Consider the following 18,378-nt stretch of genomic DNA (forward strand, 5'->3'; position numbering starts at 1 on the left):
CGTAATAGTTAGTGATAAACAGTATCAGGTAATAATTGATTGTTGTGTTCAGCATTCGATCGTGTGTTTCTCTGGATTTCTGTTCATTGTCTAGAGAATGACTGGGATGACACCGCAGTAAAATACCTGCAGAATAAAAAGCACCCCTTGCTCTCTTAAGGTAAAACTGCTGACTGGTGAGCTGCCTGGATTATAGACCATAATTAGTTAGATATTAACTTACTTCAGGCAGTATTGCAGCTGTTGCTTACTGAATGCCGGAGTAGAATTAAAAAACCTTGCTCGCACTAGACCCACACATTTCTTCAAAATGTCCTTAATTCTTTGTTGTACAGAATCAACAAAGTGCTGAAAACATTCGTCTGAGATTTTGTTCCATGTTGACATGATAGCATCACACAGTAACTGCGGATTTGTTGGCTGCTTATCCCGATCCACCACATCCTAAAGGTGCTCTGGTGGATTGAGATATGGTGACTATGGAGGCCATTTGAGTACAATGAACTCGCTCTCATGTTCAATGAACCAGTTTGAGATGGTTTGAGTTTTGCGACGTGGTGTGTTATCCTGCTGGAAACACAACATTGAAGCAGATGGATACACTGTGGGAATGGACATTTGTTGGGAACAACACTCAGTTAGGCTGTGGTGTTTAAACAATGCTCAGCTGGCACTAAGGGATTTGAAGTCACCGCAGGATGGATCCATGTTTTCATGCTGACCGAAGCATCAGAATGTTACAGCAAAAGTCGAGACTCATAAGAGCAGGGAACATGTTCTTGTCCATACCTTATTAGTAATGAGTGGTTACTTGAGTTACTTAGTTAAGCGACTGTTGCCTTCCTACCAGCTTCTCTTCACCAGAGGATTGCTGCTCACTGGATATTTTGTCTTTTTTGGACTACGCTCTATAAAACCTGGAAATGGTTGTTTGTGAAAATCCCAGCAAACTAGCCCATCTGGCACAAACCTCCACTCCACGTTCAAATTCTCTTAAATACCCTTCTTTCTCCATTCTGGTGCTCAATTTGAACTTCACAAGGTCGTCTTGACCATGTCAACATGCCAGCAACTCAATGCATTTAGGCACGAGATTGATATTTGCATTAACAAGCAGTTAAACATTTATACCTAGCAAAGATATCTGTGAGTCTACATGATAATTACAGTAAATTACATACCCTATGTTTCTTAATTGCTGTAATGAGTCCCAGGTCTTGCGCGAATTTTAAAGGAGCTGGAATGGAGATGCATGTAAACCCATTACTCATTAACATGACTGCTCTAACACTTAGCAGTGACTTTGTCTTCACCCTAGATACTTACTCAATACGGTGATGACATGAAAGTTACCAGCGTTTCACTGATAACGTGTTATCTGTCCAAGTTAAGTGCACATGAACTATAAGTACGTGCTGGACTGTCTATCAGTTTCCAGGCACACTGGCTATATGAGCCATATACATTTGAACAAAAACACCAAGATATGGACGAGCACATTGGAGCAGGTACAGCACAGGAAAAAATGAGCTGTCACACAGGCGTGACAACACTGTGGGGTAAAGAAGCAATTAACAAGGAAAATGATTAGTGTGATTGAAGCAGGAGAGAGGCAGAGGGAACGGGCACGGCAGAGATAGGAGGAGGAATACTTCTGACAATGACTTTGTGACACAGACTTTGCATGCACACTGGTGACTGATTTCCCCCAGAGCCTTCGGGCCTACACCATAGCTGCCTTCAGAGATAAACCACTGCACTATCACATAGAGATTCACTTTCTTATAAGTTCTGTATAATATTTTTTTGACGTCAGCATTCCTAATGCGAGCCTTACCTCACGTACTCATTTCAGTAAATCTTTGTAGTTCACAGAGTTCATCCTTACCATCTGTAATACTAATTTTATGCTTTCGAAAAGTTGCAGCCAAGACTGCACAAAAGTAAGTATGGAAAAAACATGCAATATGGATTGATTTAGTTCCCACCCGTATTTCTCAGCCTATGCTGCTTAGATGACAGTATCCAAGCTGGTATGGTGACAGCCCATTTATTCTGGGTGCACATAGCTATTTTTCAGATAGTGAATGTACAGAACATTTTCCATATATGCCACAGTGAGGGAAGGGAACATATCCTAATACACTGTATCAGCAAGAAAGTGATTGTGCTGAATGTGTGTGTGTGTGTGTGTGTAACCTAATGCTACTAAGAGGAGTGATGTAACTAAAAATGGGAGATATCAAGTTTGCATACCTGGATACATTATTAATTACAAATTAAGTGATCATGATCATAAATAAATTTGGGATGTTATGCTTTGATTTAGTGATAATTATTTTAAAAAAACTGTCACTGATTATCACTTCATCACCATTTTTTGTCTTTTTTTTTGACGATAAGACTTATAAGACTCACCAACTTAAAATAATTTTTGCCAAAAGGTCAGTGAGACCTTCTGATGTGTTCATATCTGCCCATGATCCTGATGCACTAATAAATATTAGAAGACGTGAGTGTGGTATTCAGTACCTGCCACTGAAGCGTTTCATCCACTCAGTCCACACCGACTTTGACCTTCATTCCACACCTCAGTCCTCAGGACCTGATGTGTTTTGACAGCTCTTAAGGGGCTTTTTGACAAACTGTGTAAAGCATGCTGACTGATATCAGAAGGTTAACACTGAAAAAAGTTATATTAAAAGTTTTTGTCAAGGTCCCTCTGTCCTCCTGGGTGGCCCTGTCGCCCTTGCTCTCTCTCTGGCTCGTTGTTTATCTGTCTCTGATGTGGTTCGTTGGCGCATCCTGTCTTCGCCTTTATCAGACACACCTGACAGCAGATCTTCAATTGGCTCACCTGTGATTAATTACTCAGCTTTCTCCATGTGTTCTTAAAGCTGTGAAAATCCTTCAGTCGTGCCAGTTTGTTGCATGATCTCTGGTGATGTATCATCAGGCCACCATTTGTCCATTGTGCACATTTCTGTGACTGAAGCTGCTGTCCCTCCTCCTACAGCACATCTCGTTCTGTGGACTAAACTTTTGGTCATCTCTGAAGATCTGCCTGCACAGTCGCTGGAACATCCCTAGCTACAAGTTTTCCTGTGTGTTCTTTGAATTATAAACTCGTGAAATTATCTTCCAGTACCCAGCGCTTAGCTCTCGTTCTCTGCTGTCTGTGACAGTTATTGAGTGTATTTCTGTTCAGCCAATAAAGCTGATTTAGAAGAACACAAAAGCCAAAAAAAGCTTTAAAAAAAAAAAAAAAAAGGAGGCTGCTGAAATTTTGACTCCTTTTCACACACACACATCTTCAACAAAGCAGTAGACAACGAATGAAGTAGCTCTTTTCAAATAGAAAAATAGACTGACAGTTCTGCTTATTCTGTCTGCTGCAGTTATTTTTCTATATAATGTTCTCTGGGGCTTCTTCACAAAAGGCCTCCAAGCACCAGGACATGTGGATAAACTGAACTGAATTATGTAGCATAACAGAAAAGACAAAAAAAATGTTTTCAGAACTTTATGATGTCACAGTGAAGTTGACCTTTCACCTTTTGTCATTAATTCATCATTTTAGATACTTTGAGAATCTCATTTGCTTTATAATTCTCAAGTCATGTCCAAAAATAGTGTTTTGTAACATCAGTGAGAGCTCGACTTTTAACGACCTAAATCTAACCAGGTTGTCCTTGAGTCCAAGTAAACATCTGCATCAAATGTGAAGAAATCCTTCCCACCGTACCAGCTTTCCTGGTCCTGTCTCTGCCTGCGTTTGCCACGTTCTTGAAGATGACAACCCGTGAAATGAGACAGATCAAGTCTGCCAGGTTATTTGGTCCCATCTGGTCTCTCTCCTCTTTTCACTTGAGGACATCCACATGTTCCATCACTGCAGCCCTGCTGTGCCATTTGATCCATGATGAGAAAGACCGCACATTACACAAGTCTGACAAAAAATAATATCCACTCACTCCTGCACAATTTCTACCTGATAGCCATGTTTCTTCTTACATAAATAGGTAAGAAAATGTGTTTTAATACTAGTAGACAATAATTATTGCATAAAGTGGTGCTAAGAAGAAATTCTGATGCATATTTGAGTAAGAATTTGTTCTATGTGGATCCATGCTTATATTTATACTAAATAAATTACAACATTTCATTAAATGACTAAGTACGGTTTGTGTGATGGTAAGACAGTGTAGTGAGCTCAACATGGCTGACACAACTTACTTTACTATTGCAGCAATTTTTCATTGGATTAAATCCGGCTGTGCAACGTTCCTGTGCTATTCTGTCTAAGTCAATTAAATCCAACATGAAAACAAGGTACTTATGAATTATACAAACTTCTTTAATAATGAGAATAACAACACTTTAACATTATCTTTGGCACACAGTGGTGTGGTGATTGGAAATGCCGCTTCACAGCAAGAGGCGTTCAAATCCACCGGCCGCCGTAAGTTTTTCAACGTGCATATTTTACCCCTGCCTGCATGGGTTCCCTTCAGGTACTCAAACTACCTCCCACAGCCCAAACACATACATGCATGTTGAGTTAACTGATGATAATGGCTGGCTGTAGTTGTCCATGTGATAGATATCTGTCTCTCTGTGTTGGCCCAAAGTGTATCCAGCTTCTCACCCTATGACTGCTGGGACAGGCTCCAGCCTGAATTTAATGGGTAGCGCTGATAGAAGGTACAGTATACAGTAAAATACACATTTAAAGGTTCACTAATCCTTGGCAAAATACAGTGTATCTCTTTTAATATGTGCATGATTTTTTTTAACAAGTGGAAACCTGAAAAAGAAACTAAAGATATCCCTCATTGTAACTTCTGTTGAGCTACAAACCAGAATCAGTTAACATATCACTTAAACAACAAAAAGGAAAACATTTCCTGAGGTGATATTCTGACCTTTGAAATAAATAGATCATTTGTTTGGCTCTTCTGTGGCACTATAACTGTTAAGAATACTGTGAGTATTTCCCATTAACAGCCAAAGAGTCATGAAATATTCCATTAGCATACTCAATATATTTACACATGCAGCTTGCCATGAAGTGGGAGATACTTTTGCTTAAACATAGACTACAACCAGTAAGTGAGCTAATTCAGTTTAAACAGCCTAGCTTGAAAGAGTCAGTGAAAAAGAGCTTAGCTCCAGTCATGTGAAAACAGAATTTCATCTTTAGCAGTAATACCTCGAAGCAATTGTTTTCTGTGTGACTTTATCAGTCTCTCACATGGTTGTGGAGGAAACCTGCCCCAATCTTCTTCATGGTGTTGCTTCAGATCATTGAGATTTGCATGCATTCGTTTATGCACAGCTTTCTTCAGGTCCTGCTGCAAGCATTTGATTTTGATTAGGCCACGGCATCACCGTGATTCTTTTCTTTTTCGCCATTTTGTTGTAGATTTGCTGCTGTGCTTATGATCCTTTTGCCCAAGTATACAGAGAAGCTCAGAAGGGTGTGTTACAAAGAAAGATTAATAGGTTAGTGAACTATGTCAAGTTTAAATTCACAGAGTTTTCTGTGTCACAAAAATTGCTTCTTTTATTTCTTGTATAAATCACTGTGGTAACAAGTGCTGAATACATATCCTTGACAACAGTAGGTTATGTTTTTATACTACCGCAGAGATACTGATTCACTGGTGTAGGAATACGTTTTATAAATGTAACCTTTTCAGCCCTACCTTACTGAACCCATCAAATGAAGCCCCACTGTAAAGTTAAAGAAGTGCATACTGTGTGTTGCATTATTACTGGAATTTGCATGTATTTAGTTGCAGAAATTTATAAATGTTTTATACTTTTGTTCTAAATGTTCTAATCTTTTAAGTCTTTTTTCTCTGTGCTGAACTTCCTTCCTAGTACACCCTTCAGGTCCTGTGGCTGCAAAACAAGCCAAATTCCCCCCTTTCCCCATTACTGTGCTGACAGCTGGTTTGAGGGGTTTGTGCTGATATGTTGTGTTTGGTTTAGAGATGGCACGATACCACTTTTTTATGTCCAATACCGATATCATAAATTTGGATATCTGCTGATACTGATATGAATCCGATATAGTGTGTTTTTTAATCAATAAAATAGTTTTTTAATATCTTGCTGCATTTTGTATAAGTTCATACTCACGTTTAAATAAACAACAACACTAAAGCTATTCTGTTATACCTGTATGTAAAAAATACATGCACCCAAAATATTTCATTGTTCAGCAATACTGATCAATCTAATAAACTTAAATCTACTCCATCCTTCCTATTCTGGTATTTTAAAGAGTACTTAGCAGAAATATTAAGCAACCTAACTAATAGGGTTGCAAACTCCCAGCAAAAAAAAAAAAAATAGGGAACCACCCTCTGCCTCATGATGCTTAATCGACATAATCAACTTTAATTTGATGCAGTGTGAAAAAAAATGCACAAAAATAAATTATTTTTCAAGAATATTTAAATAGATTCAACATCTTTCTTCAACAGAATTGCAGACTGCACAGATGGTACCTTCCCAAAGGAAAAAGTAGTATAGCTTACTAGGGTATATTAGACTTAACAGTTACTATATACAGTAATGGACTTCTATACATTTTACATCAGATTAAAACTTTGGGTGTAAGATTCGGATAATTATTTATTAAAAGCTAGACATTTTAAATGAGAATAAGAAAGAAAAGTATGTCTTTGTGCCCCCCTTTTCCCTGTTCATGCCCTATCGGCCCCCCTGGCTAAACTTTGCTAGATCCGCCCCTGCACAGTTACCAGCCGTCAGCTACGTAGAAAAGGATCCTGGTGTAGAAAGTAATATTAAATAAATTCTAACAACAGCTTATCAAGCTTAAACGTGCTGCTGTTGTTCAGCCGCTGGTTTCCTCTTTCTGGTGCAAAGTGGGCCAAAAACAAACAAGAGAGACGGACTCGCGACAGAAAAGCCGATCAGCTGATCATTAAGCAGTTTCATGATTGAAGTGGCAGCAGGAGAGGGAAGGAGAGAGAGGCAGTCGCTCCATATAGCGGTTGTTAAGCTTAACGTGGGAATGCTTTACAAACATTCAGAGATGAACTTACACACTTGCTTTACTTCTCTCTGGGAAAACTTCCTCGGAGATGAAATGCCGGTGTGGTAGAGAGGCTACAAATACACACAGCTGCTCTATCACCTGAGCACACTGCTCCGAGGTGCTACGGTTATGAGCCAAGTTACCCTGTGTAGCAAGTTTTGTGAGGTGCTTTTTTGATATTTAATGGATCGGATTACATTTTTTAATATCTCTAAGTTTGGTTGTCTCCAAACGTGACACTGTACATTTTGTTCCAACATCTCCACTTTGGTCTCATCTGTCCAAATCGAATTGTTCCAGAAGTCTCGTGGTTTCTTCAGATGCAGCTTTGCAAACCTAAACTTTGCTGCCACGTTCTTTGTAGAGAGAAGAGGCTTCCTCCTGGCCATCTTGTTTCCAAACAAGAACAAGTTCAGTCTTTTTCTAATTGTACTGTCATGGGCTTTAACATTATAAGCCTCAGTTAGCACATTAAGAGTCTGAGATGTAGACTGTGAATGCTCTGAGCTTGGGGTGAACCTGCAGGGACGTCCACCACCTGGAAGATTCATTGCGTTAACACACATCTGAACTCTCCAGACTTGAAAACTACAAAAATGTCTGCTCTTTGAGAGGTGCTCACACTTAGAAAAATTACAATTAGGTAATTGCTTAGATTGTAGGGTAAAGCCACAGCATGAACTTATAGGATTATTCTATGCAGTAGACAATACAGTTTCTTAAAAACATCATTATATGTAGTATGTTGTTCCCATTAACCCACCTGTGTATACTTGAGAGTGAAATAGCCACTGATTGATGTAGAGCTTGGGTCACACCTTTTCTGATGGAAAATGTCAATTCAATAAAACATATTTGCATTTAAATAGAAAGTTTCGTTGCTTTTGCAGAGAGTAACTGGATGATAAGATGATATAACTAAAAAAAAGTAAAAAGGTTATGGAAATTAAAGCGTAAAAGCAAGCAATCATAAAAGTAGTCAAAAGACCACCACTCAGAGTGCTATACGAGTTCTGATGCAGAAATGATAAAGAGTCTTATATCAGAAGGGTAATTTCTTACTACACAGCAAACCTAGCTGCTTCAGGCTTAATCTTAACCCAGAAAATCGAGTGAGGAAGAGTGATATTAATGGGAATTATTCGCAGAAATCCGTCACGCCCATCCCACTCTCAGCAGGAATGTCCAGTACTGCTTTGAGGCACAAAATCCTCAGCTTAAGTTTTCCTTTCCTGACAACTTGAGGGTTAAAGTTCTGGTGATTACTGCAGCCTGCTAAAATTAACCGCTCAGCTATATGAAAAGCAGCAGAATACCCACTTCCCCACCAACAGTGCCTGTGTGCAGTCTCCTCTGCTAGAATAGTGTCGTAGGAGAGAATATGTGTGTGTGCCGGTGACAGCAGGAGGCATTACTGAGGAGTCTCTTGACTTGATAGTGATCTATCACATAATCAACCAGCCCGATGCTGCAGCAAAATGGCAAATACACACACACACACACACGCACACACACGCCTCAGCACGCAGCAGACTATGAACCCACAAGGACAAACACTTCGCATAAGAATCCCAAACAGCAACAGCCAAGGATGTCACCAGAGTACTTCAGGCCATCTGCAAAGCCTGTTGGTGACAGCGCGCAGGTGTGTGTATGTGCATGTGTGCTTGTGTCCATGGCTGACTCATCTCTGCCACCACCACAAATGTCCTGCTGGAATCATCCATCACTCTCCTTTGTCCTCCACAGACCCACCACACATGTAAACACACACAACATCAATTCATCATCCCAAAACACATGCTCATTTCACCAAGTTTTTCATGCCCCTCTACGACACTTTTGGTACACTGCACTTCAGTAAGCTAGGGCATGTTTGTAAATGCATGAATAAGGTCTGGCTGTTTGGAATTAACATTACAGATTATAAACAGGTCAGTCTGAAAAGTTGCAATTTTAATTTCATGTAATCTTTTACATTACACCAGTGCCCAGCTGTTTTGTATTGTATTGCTCATAAGAGGTTTCACATTAGATGTTGGCCCAGCAAAGCATGAGCTGCTTGTTGCTTACTGTTCTCAATAATATAGTTAGAAAATGACATAAAACATAACGAGCTTGTGGACTTTGTGGCAAATGAAAACTGTTGTGGAAATAAATTTGTCGCATATCTGTTGTTTTTGTTTCCTCTCTGGCCTCACTTGAGGATTTGTGATAAAATCTCGTCATATGTTCTCTGATCTCCAGTTCAGAAACAATATTAGCTGAAAACAGAGTTTTCATGACATCTGTTAGTTAGTATTTTACTAGTATAAATACTGAAATGGAAAATCCATGAAGAGGCAAGCTCACTTTTGAGTCTGACTGACAGCTCCTTTGTACAACTCATGTATGCGTACGTGCGCAAATAATAAGATACATCAGCATACATCTCACTGTGCTGGAATGAAGAGAATTAACCTCGCTTTACCTCAGTTAAAAATTTATACAAAGGTGCAAATGAGGAATTATCTGCCGACTCTGTACCTGACAGAATCTATACAAATTAACCTGCAGAATACACCCACTCATGGGACAGCAGGCATATATAGTACGCAAGAGAAGACTTATATATGCATGAACATACTCTTTTCCTGTGATTCAAAACAATCTACATTCTCTCGAGATGCACGAGTTAACTTTTCTATTCCTCCCTCTCTTCCATGTTTTCTGCACAGTGTGAAAAAATGGAGATGTAAAAATGAACCTAATAATGTCCATTTGACGGGGGGAAGGCAACTTTGCACATCTGTTAACAAAAACAGTAACTCTTGACAATATCACTAGCAATCTTACTCCTATTTTATTTCTGCTGAGCGATAATAACTGCCACCATCATGCCTCCACTCCATTTGACTTGCATGGCTGGTTGGAAACCAGAGCAGACCTTAAAAGCAATACCAAGATGTTAAGAGGCAGAAAATTCAACTTGCGGCCTCATGCTGTGAGGTGACAGCGCCGGCTGCTGAGTCAAAACCAAGTCTCCTAAAGTACTCTTGGGTGGGGGTGGGGGTTGCCTCTGGGGGGCGTAAGTCATCTTTATTCACTTTACAGTTCTAAAGAAGTTGGAATTTCACCAAGAGTCCCAGACAAGTATTCAAAGTTTGGAAGAAAGTTTAGTTTTCACATTGATGTGCTTTTTCCAGTTAAGATTTTGTTAATCTAATAATCTACAACAGTCTTAGGTCTGGCAAAGCAGCAGCGGTATCACATTTGAGAGTGTGGCATAATGGGTTCTCTAAAACGCTTTAAATCTAATAGAATATAACTAAAAGGCTCAGGAGATGAGGCAATTACTGTTTGGCTGGCCTCCTAGGACCTCAAAATTCCATGAAGTCACATTTGTCCTTTGGCAACTGGAACATGTGTCCTCTGCTAGGATTTGCAGTCTATCACCATGTTATGCAACTATCTCTGGGGACTGTTCCTTCAAGCACAGTTTACAAATACACTTGTACATTGTCGTCAGAAAATGGACCGGGGCACTCTGTGTTCTGCATTTCGTGTCTTTTCAACGGAAGATGAGAAAATCTTCTCTTTTTCATTCACACTCTGTCATTACAACCTCGAACGCCTCCTGCCAGAAGATGTCAGGTGGCTGATTGTTCCTGGAATAGCCAGCCAAAGAGATAAAGTGTCCTGCCGAGCAATAGCTGGTGAATTATGGCATAAGAAAACAGCAGGGTCTGCTTACTGACAGATATGTCTAACTGTAAACCAACCACGTCTTAAAAGGTAAATATCACTGATTTGAAGTGTTTGAGCATTACTTGTACTTGTTTCATGTCATTTACTTTATTGTAAAAAGAAACCATCCAGACATGTTGTTTGACTGTGAATGACATCATATGAATATAACAACTGATGTGATTATTTCAACTTGTTGGATTTGAAGGGAATCCAGAGTATGGATTATGTTTTCTTGCTAAATGTTTAGAAATTTAAAAATACAAATGGCTTTCTCCACAGTGGCAAAAAGCACTTAAATTTAATAATGCACTGGAAAAGAGGCACTCTGTACAGCTAATTACTTAGAAACACTGACTGTGGGAAAACAAAACTACGAAAAATACACTCACACACACACACACACACACACACACAAATAGGGTATAGCTACTTATAAACTCTCAATTTGGTTTTACTGTGTTATTAAGCTGTGCCATTTTCAGCAGTACATTTATCATTTGCCTAATGAGCAGTCATGATGGGCTGTCACTTGTTTGGCTTCATTTTTTTTTCTTTGTGTTTAACATAATTGCACATTGTGCTAAAACATTTCAGCAATTTGCATATATCTAAGTCTGGCTAACGCCTACATAAATGCATCTTTCTACATCTGTATACCACACACATGTGGCTCTGAGCAGCAAAGAAAAGTCACACACTAAGCAGAACATATAACAGTCAAAAGTGTGGAACAACCTTCTCATTTAATGGTTTTTCTTTATTTTCATGACTACTTACATTCAAGATTCTCACAGAAGGCATCAAGAACTATGAAAGAATACATAAGGAACTATGTAGTAGACAAAAAGTGTGAAATAACTCAAAACATTTATGTTTTAGCTTCTTTAAAATAGTCACCCTTTGCTTTGATTATTGCTTTGCACACTCTTGGCATTCTCTCGATGAGCTTCATGAGGTCGTCACCTGAAATGGTTTTCCAACAGTCAGTCCGACAGGAGTTCCCAGAGATGCTGAGCACTTGTTGGCCCTTGCCTTCACTCTACAGTCCATCTCATCCCAAACCATCTTGACTGGACTCATCAGACCAAAGCACAGATTTCCACTGGTCTAATGTCCATTCCTTGGGTTTCTTGGACCAAACAAATCTCTTCTGCTTGCTGCTTTTCTTCAGTAGTGGTTTCTTAGCAGCTATTTGACCATAAAGGTCTGATTCGCACAGTCTCCTCTGAACAGTTGACGTAGAGATGTGTCTGCTACTGGAGCTCTGTGTGTCATTTATCTGGGCTCTAATCTGAGGTGCTGTTAATATCTGCAGCTGGTGACTGGGATGAATTTACCCTCAGCAGCAGAGGTGACGCTTGGTCTTAATTTCCTGGGGCGGTAACCAGTTTCATCGTAGTGCTTGATTGTTTTTGCGACTGCACCTAGGGACAGATTCAAAGTTTTAGCAATTTTCCAGACTGACTGACTGACCTTCAGTTCTTAAAGTAATGATGAACTGAATATGAATTCTTGCATTTGTCAAATAGGGCTGTCAGCTGTGGACCAACCTGACTTCTGCACAACACAACTGATGGTTGTGTTGTGCCAAGGGTTTGCAGTGTTGTCAACAAAGCAAAGGGTGGCTACTTTCAAGAATCTAAAATATAAGACAAATTTAGAGTTATTTATCATTTTTTCTTTGCTACATAATTCATATGTTTGATGCCTTCAGTTTGTATCTACAATGTAGAAAGTATTAAAAATATAGAGACAAACCATTAAATGATAAGGCATATCCAAACTGCTGACTGGTAGTGTATGTAACACACCCACATCACAAGTCATAGTGTTTCAAGTCTCTGGTACAAGATACTAAGAATACACTCACTGGTCAACATGTGAGGTACACCTGTCATACTGCTTGTGAACTCAAATATCAAATGACCCAATCACAAGGCAGTGAGTGCATTTAGCCATCTAGACACCATCAAGATGACCTCGTGAAGTTCAAACCGAGCATGAAAATGGGGACGAACGGGCTTGTCTGAGTATTTCAGAAACTGTTGATCTACAGGGATTTTCCCATAGAGCCAGAGAATGGGAATCAGCAGTGATGAACATGTCAGAGGTTGGAAGAGAATAGCCCGATTGCTTTGATCTGATGGGAAAACAACTGTAACTCAAACAACCGCATCATATACGTGTCCAGCCAAAGAGTCTGGAGCAACTGTGTGATGCTGTCATGTTGATATGAACCAAAATCTCTGAGGAATGTTTTGTTTCCAGCACCTTGTTGTGCCATGAAGAGTTAAGGCTGCTCTAAAGGCAAAGGGTTGTCAACCCAGCACTAGCAAAGTGCCTCTAATAAAGAGGCCAGTGAGCAGACAGAAAATGATATGTTTGACTCCTTGCTTGGATTCACCCAGTATTCCTCCCTAATGTGATGTTTGTAACTGGTAGTACAATACAGTACAAATCACAACAAATCTAAGTGGGATTACTATAACCTGCAGGCACAGAGTGTCCATTAAAATTGGTTTTGGGTTTACATTGTAGTAGTTTTACACAATAATTTCACTTTTTTCATCTAAACTTTTCATTTATTCTATGCATTTATTTTTTCAAATTTCAGCATGGTATGACCGTCTGTGGTTTTACTATTCTCTCACTACTCATAAAAACAAACTCCAGGTTGCAAAAAAGGCTTTTATTCCTAAACACATGATATATTGGATTAAATCTCCCTTTCCTCCCACGCATGGAACCAGCCATGTGTATAATATTTTCTCAGACACCCAGAAAGGCAAAAAAATAAACACTGACACTAACTGTGCAGTGCTGCGTTTCTGAAAATAGCATTTCTAATTAGTTAGCCACAGTGACTGCATTTGAATCAGCACAGTTTATATCAGCAGGCGGTGGTTTACACAGTCTTCATGCAAAAACAATCTCACTGATTATTCACCGAAATCTGGGCCATTTCTAATCAGCAGTCAGACTAACTAAGATTTGAATATAATTAACCTACATGGTGCATGGTATGAAGTCCACCACATCAAAGACAACCAAACCTCTAATTTAGGAGGTCAATCTATTAGCTGTTAGGCTTCGAGAGAGCCATACTCCCTCTGCCAGTTCTTTAGTTCTCTCTGACAACTTCCATTCTGCCCGGTAGCGTAAATCATCCCTCTCTTCTCCTGAATCAACAAGCTCAATCCTCAGGAACATTTCTTTCTCCAACATCATCGAAGCCAGCACAGAGTCTGCAGCTTGTCTGCTTCTAGGTAATCTGGGAGAGGACCGAGACACCCCTCGACGAGTGGGCGGGCCACTTTTAACCCCTCTGCTTCTGACGTCGTCTTCCTTTTGCTTCACCGAAGACACATCTCTGCCATCTGAGGTAGATGTACTAGAAGAACTCTCATTGGTTGATTCAGAGGTGACAGATGACTGCGTGTCCTCCAATTGGTCAAGATCCACTTGGTACGCTAATTTCTTATTACTTTGTCTGCTGATGGAGAGACAAGGGGGCCACCGGAGGGAGAGACATTTTGTCACCGCCAGCCATAATTCTTGAGGCCTGAATAAACCTGACCTTGGCTGATCGGTGTCACAAAAACTGTTTCTTTCCTCCATTTCTGCATGTTCTCCTTCAGAATCCGACTCCACCACCTCTCTGACGGAAACTCTGTTAGAGTTCTTTGGTGGCGGTTCTTCTTCTTCACCTTCATTTTTTGACGCTACCTCCTGATCCTCCCCAAAGCTGAAAGAACTGCTGAACCTCTGGCTTCTCTTCATTGCTCTTTCTGCCTCCACATCAGACTCCGACGATGAATCTCCCTCTGACGAGCGTCCACGCGGTGACGACCGATCCTTTGAGTCTTTCGACCATGGCCGATGATTCTCTTCAGACTCAGAGGAGCTGCTGGCCCTCTGGCCTCTCCTCATACTTTGGTAAACAATTCCTCTCCTCCAGCTGCCCAGTACTACTCTTCCTTTGGCTTAACAGCGACAGATTGACAGAAAAAGAAGCGAAGTAGTAACAGCTATCACAACAACAGCAGCCGCAGCAGCTCTGCTAGCATGGCACATTCTGACATAATATCTGCTTCAACAGGCACAGCTATGCCAGTGGAGCTGGGCAGTGATGACGTTGTGATGTCATGTGCCCACATGCACACATACACACACTCTTGCACAAATCCCCTGCGTGGCTCTGTGTTCATGCTTCAGTCGAGTGAGATGTGACTTGCCTCAAAGGGAAGTGATGTCACATTGCATGATGTCATACCTAGCCTCGAACCAGGAGTCTACAAATGGTCTGTATTTGTGCAAGAGCGCAGATGGTACAAGAAAAAAAAATAGATGCGCTACCCTTGAAATTGACCTAGATGTGCAACATGGTAGTCGTGATAATGATTTTCCTTTCTATGCTTTATTCTTTGTGCTACAGTTGCGATGATATGCATCGAAAATAGTTTGTCTATTTTTGTCACATGGTACCCAAATATACATTAAGTATTTTATGTTTTATTTACCCAATTAATTAAAGTGAAAAACAAAAGAATCATTAAAATCACTATGAGTTGCTCCAGATGTTTTTGTGTTTGCCATAAATATTGGTTCCATTTGTCCAATTGTGTTTGAGTGCATGTGTTTACTTTATTTTGGGGGTGCTGTAGGACAAAGAGAGAATTTTTGAAAGCTTAAACCAATAACAGCAACAGCAGCTGTGCTCCTGTTGGAGCTCTTTGTGTTGTAGTGGTAGTAGAGTATGTGTTTGTACGTGTGTGTTTGTGGTCTTATGAGGGCAGTCTGCTCAGTGAGTCCCAGACTAACAGCGAATGTTAGGTCACTGGCTATATGCTTGCTTTTCCATTTATGGTCCTGGTGGCTGCTCAGACGTCACGTCTCTCTGCTCATTCACTGCACGCTTTCTTGCATCACCTCGGGGCAAAAGGACATTGCCTACTCCAAGCTGGCTGACATTCTCACACACAGAAAGACACACATACATGTTACATCAGATAAAATCTGTTGAGTCGACGTTTGAATATAGGCAGCGATGCGTCGTTGAAGGGAAGAGAAATTGATAATGCCTGAAATGAGAATAATAACATTTCTCATACTGATTTTATCTGATGTGATCAACAATAAAAACCTAGTATTGGATTATTATTATTGGATCGCTCTAAAAGTTCCCTGAAAAGTCTTCAGTTGATCCACAATCCTGCAGCTAGAGTACTGACAGGGATTAGGGAAAACAGCATATATTTCTTCCATATTGGCTTCTTCTGATAAATCCCTGTTAAATTTAAAATTCAATTTAATATCTTTCTCCCAAAATCTTGAGTAATCAGGCCATGTCATATCTTAAAGACCTCTTAGTACCTATCCTAAAAGAGCACTTTGTTATCAGACTGCTGGATTACTTGTGTTTCCTAGGGTATTTAAAAGTAGAATGGGACCCGGAGTTCAGCGTTCAGGCCCCTCTTCTGTGGAACCATCTCCCAGTTTGGATTTTGGAAAGAAACACACCTTTTATTTTTTTTAAAAACTTTATTTTTTATAAAGTTTATAGTCAGGGCTGAATCAGGTGACCCATGAATCCTCTCTATAAGTTATACTGCGAAAAGTCTATGCTGAAGGGGTCTTCCCATGATGCACAGTGTTTCTTCTTCACTCACCTCTTTTCACTCTCTATGTGTTTACACACCTCTGTGCATTTAATCATTAAATGGTAAATGGGCTGTATTTGTATAGCGCTTTACTAGTCCCTAAGGACCCCAAAGCGCTTTACACAACCAGTCATCCACCCATTCACACACTGGAGATGGCAAGCTACATTGTAGCCACAGCCACCTTGGGGTGCACTGACAGAGGCGAGGCTGCCGGACACTAATTTTGTAGCGTCTTTCCGTACACTCTAAAGCACCTGAAGGCAACTGTTGTTGTAAACTGAAATATGAATACAGCTAAATTTAAGTGAATTCAATATGACATGAACATCACATTCTACATCTCCAAAAGTTGATTCTGTTCATCTGTTGACCATTGATCAACAACCACTGACTAAAACCCACTGATCAAAGACCACTGATCAATGGCCATGGTGATTGCAGCCATTCCCCAACTCTCTGTGAATGGTACTCATGGCTATTGATCAGTGGTCTTTGATCTGTGGGTTTTAGTCAGTGGTTGTTGATCAATGGTCATGATAATTTGCATAATTATGATTAAGGAACTGACCTCACAGCCCATTGTTCCTTCAGTGGGCTGGTTTCAGTCATGATGCAAATGTACTGTTTATAAGATTGGGGAAACCTGCAGTCAGCTGAGACTGAAGAACACACCTCTGTGCATTTAATCATTAAATGGTAAATGGGCTGTATTTGTATAGCGCTTTACTAGTCCCTAAGGACCCCAAAGCGCTTTACACAACCAGTCATTCACCCATTCACACACTGGTGATGGCAAGCTACATTGTAGCCACAGCCACCTTGGGGTGCACTGACAGAGGCGAGGCTGCCGGACACTAATTTTGTAGCGTCTTTCCGTACACTCTAAAGCACCTGAAGGCAACTGTTGTTGTAAACTGAAATATGAATACAGCTAAATTTAAGTGAATTCAATATGACATGAACATCACATTCTACATCTCCAAAAGTTGATTCTGTTCATCTGGACGTAGCGTTTTCTGGGAGAAACGTTTCGTCACTCATCCAAGTGACTTCTTCAGTCTCAGCTGACTGCAGGTTTCCCCAATCTTATAAACAGTACATTTGCATCATGACTGAAACCAGCCCACTGAAGGAACAATGGACTGTGAGGTCAGTTCCTTAATCATAATTATGCAAATTCTCATGACCATTGATCAACAACCACTGACTAAAACCCACTGATCAAAGACCACTGATCAATAGCCATGAGTACCATTCACAGAGAGTTGGAGAATGGCTGCAATCACCATGGCCATTGATCAGTGGTCTTTGATCAGTGGGTTTTAGTCAGTGGTTGTTGATCAATGGTCATGAGAATTTGCATTTGCATAGTAAAGTGATCTCACCCAAGTTTGGGTGAGATCACTTTACTCGTGTCACAAGGATTTTCATGGCATAAATAAATGAAACCTAGATCCTCAGGTAAGATTTAAATGTGATAAATCGGAAGCTAGTACAGACAAAAACACGGCTGCCAGGAAATTACTTCATTTGAAGAAAAGTGTCAGTGCTTTTTGGCATTCAAAAAGTGATCCAAATAAAAGGGCCACAGAACACATTATACATCTTTAAATGTGCAATGTATGTAAAGCTGAATCTTATTTTCACATCCCTTCCAAGTAAGTGCTTTAATACAATATCTAGATGATGAAGTGAGTGTTTTTAGGACTCAGCGAGGCAGTAATGCAGTGGCTGGGGAGTAGAAAAATATAGAGGAGCACACTGCATCTACTCTAAAATGTCCGCTGGCAGACAAACTCAGAGCTTGGCTGAATACTATGCCTCCATAGTTTAAGTGTGGCTGCAGCTTTCTGCAGTGTCTTATCTGGCATCACTGCAGACTGATGCTGAATAATATATCATGAAATAGCAAGA

This window comes from Neolamprologus brichardi, chromosome 22, assembly GCF_056152115.1.
Source record: "Neolamprologus brichardi isolate AB-2024 chromosome 22, ASM5615211v1, whole genome shotgun sequence".
Taxonomy (NCBI): Eukaryota; Metazoa; Chordata; class Actinopteri; order Cichliformes; family Cichlidae; genus Neolamprologus; species Neolamprologus brichardi.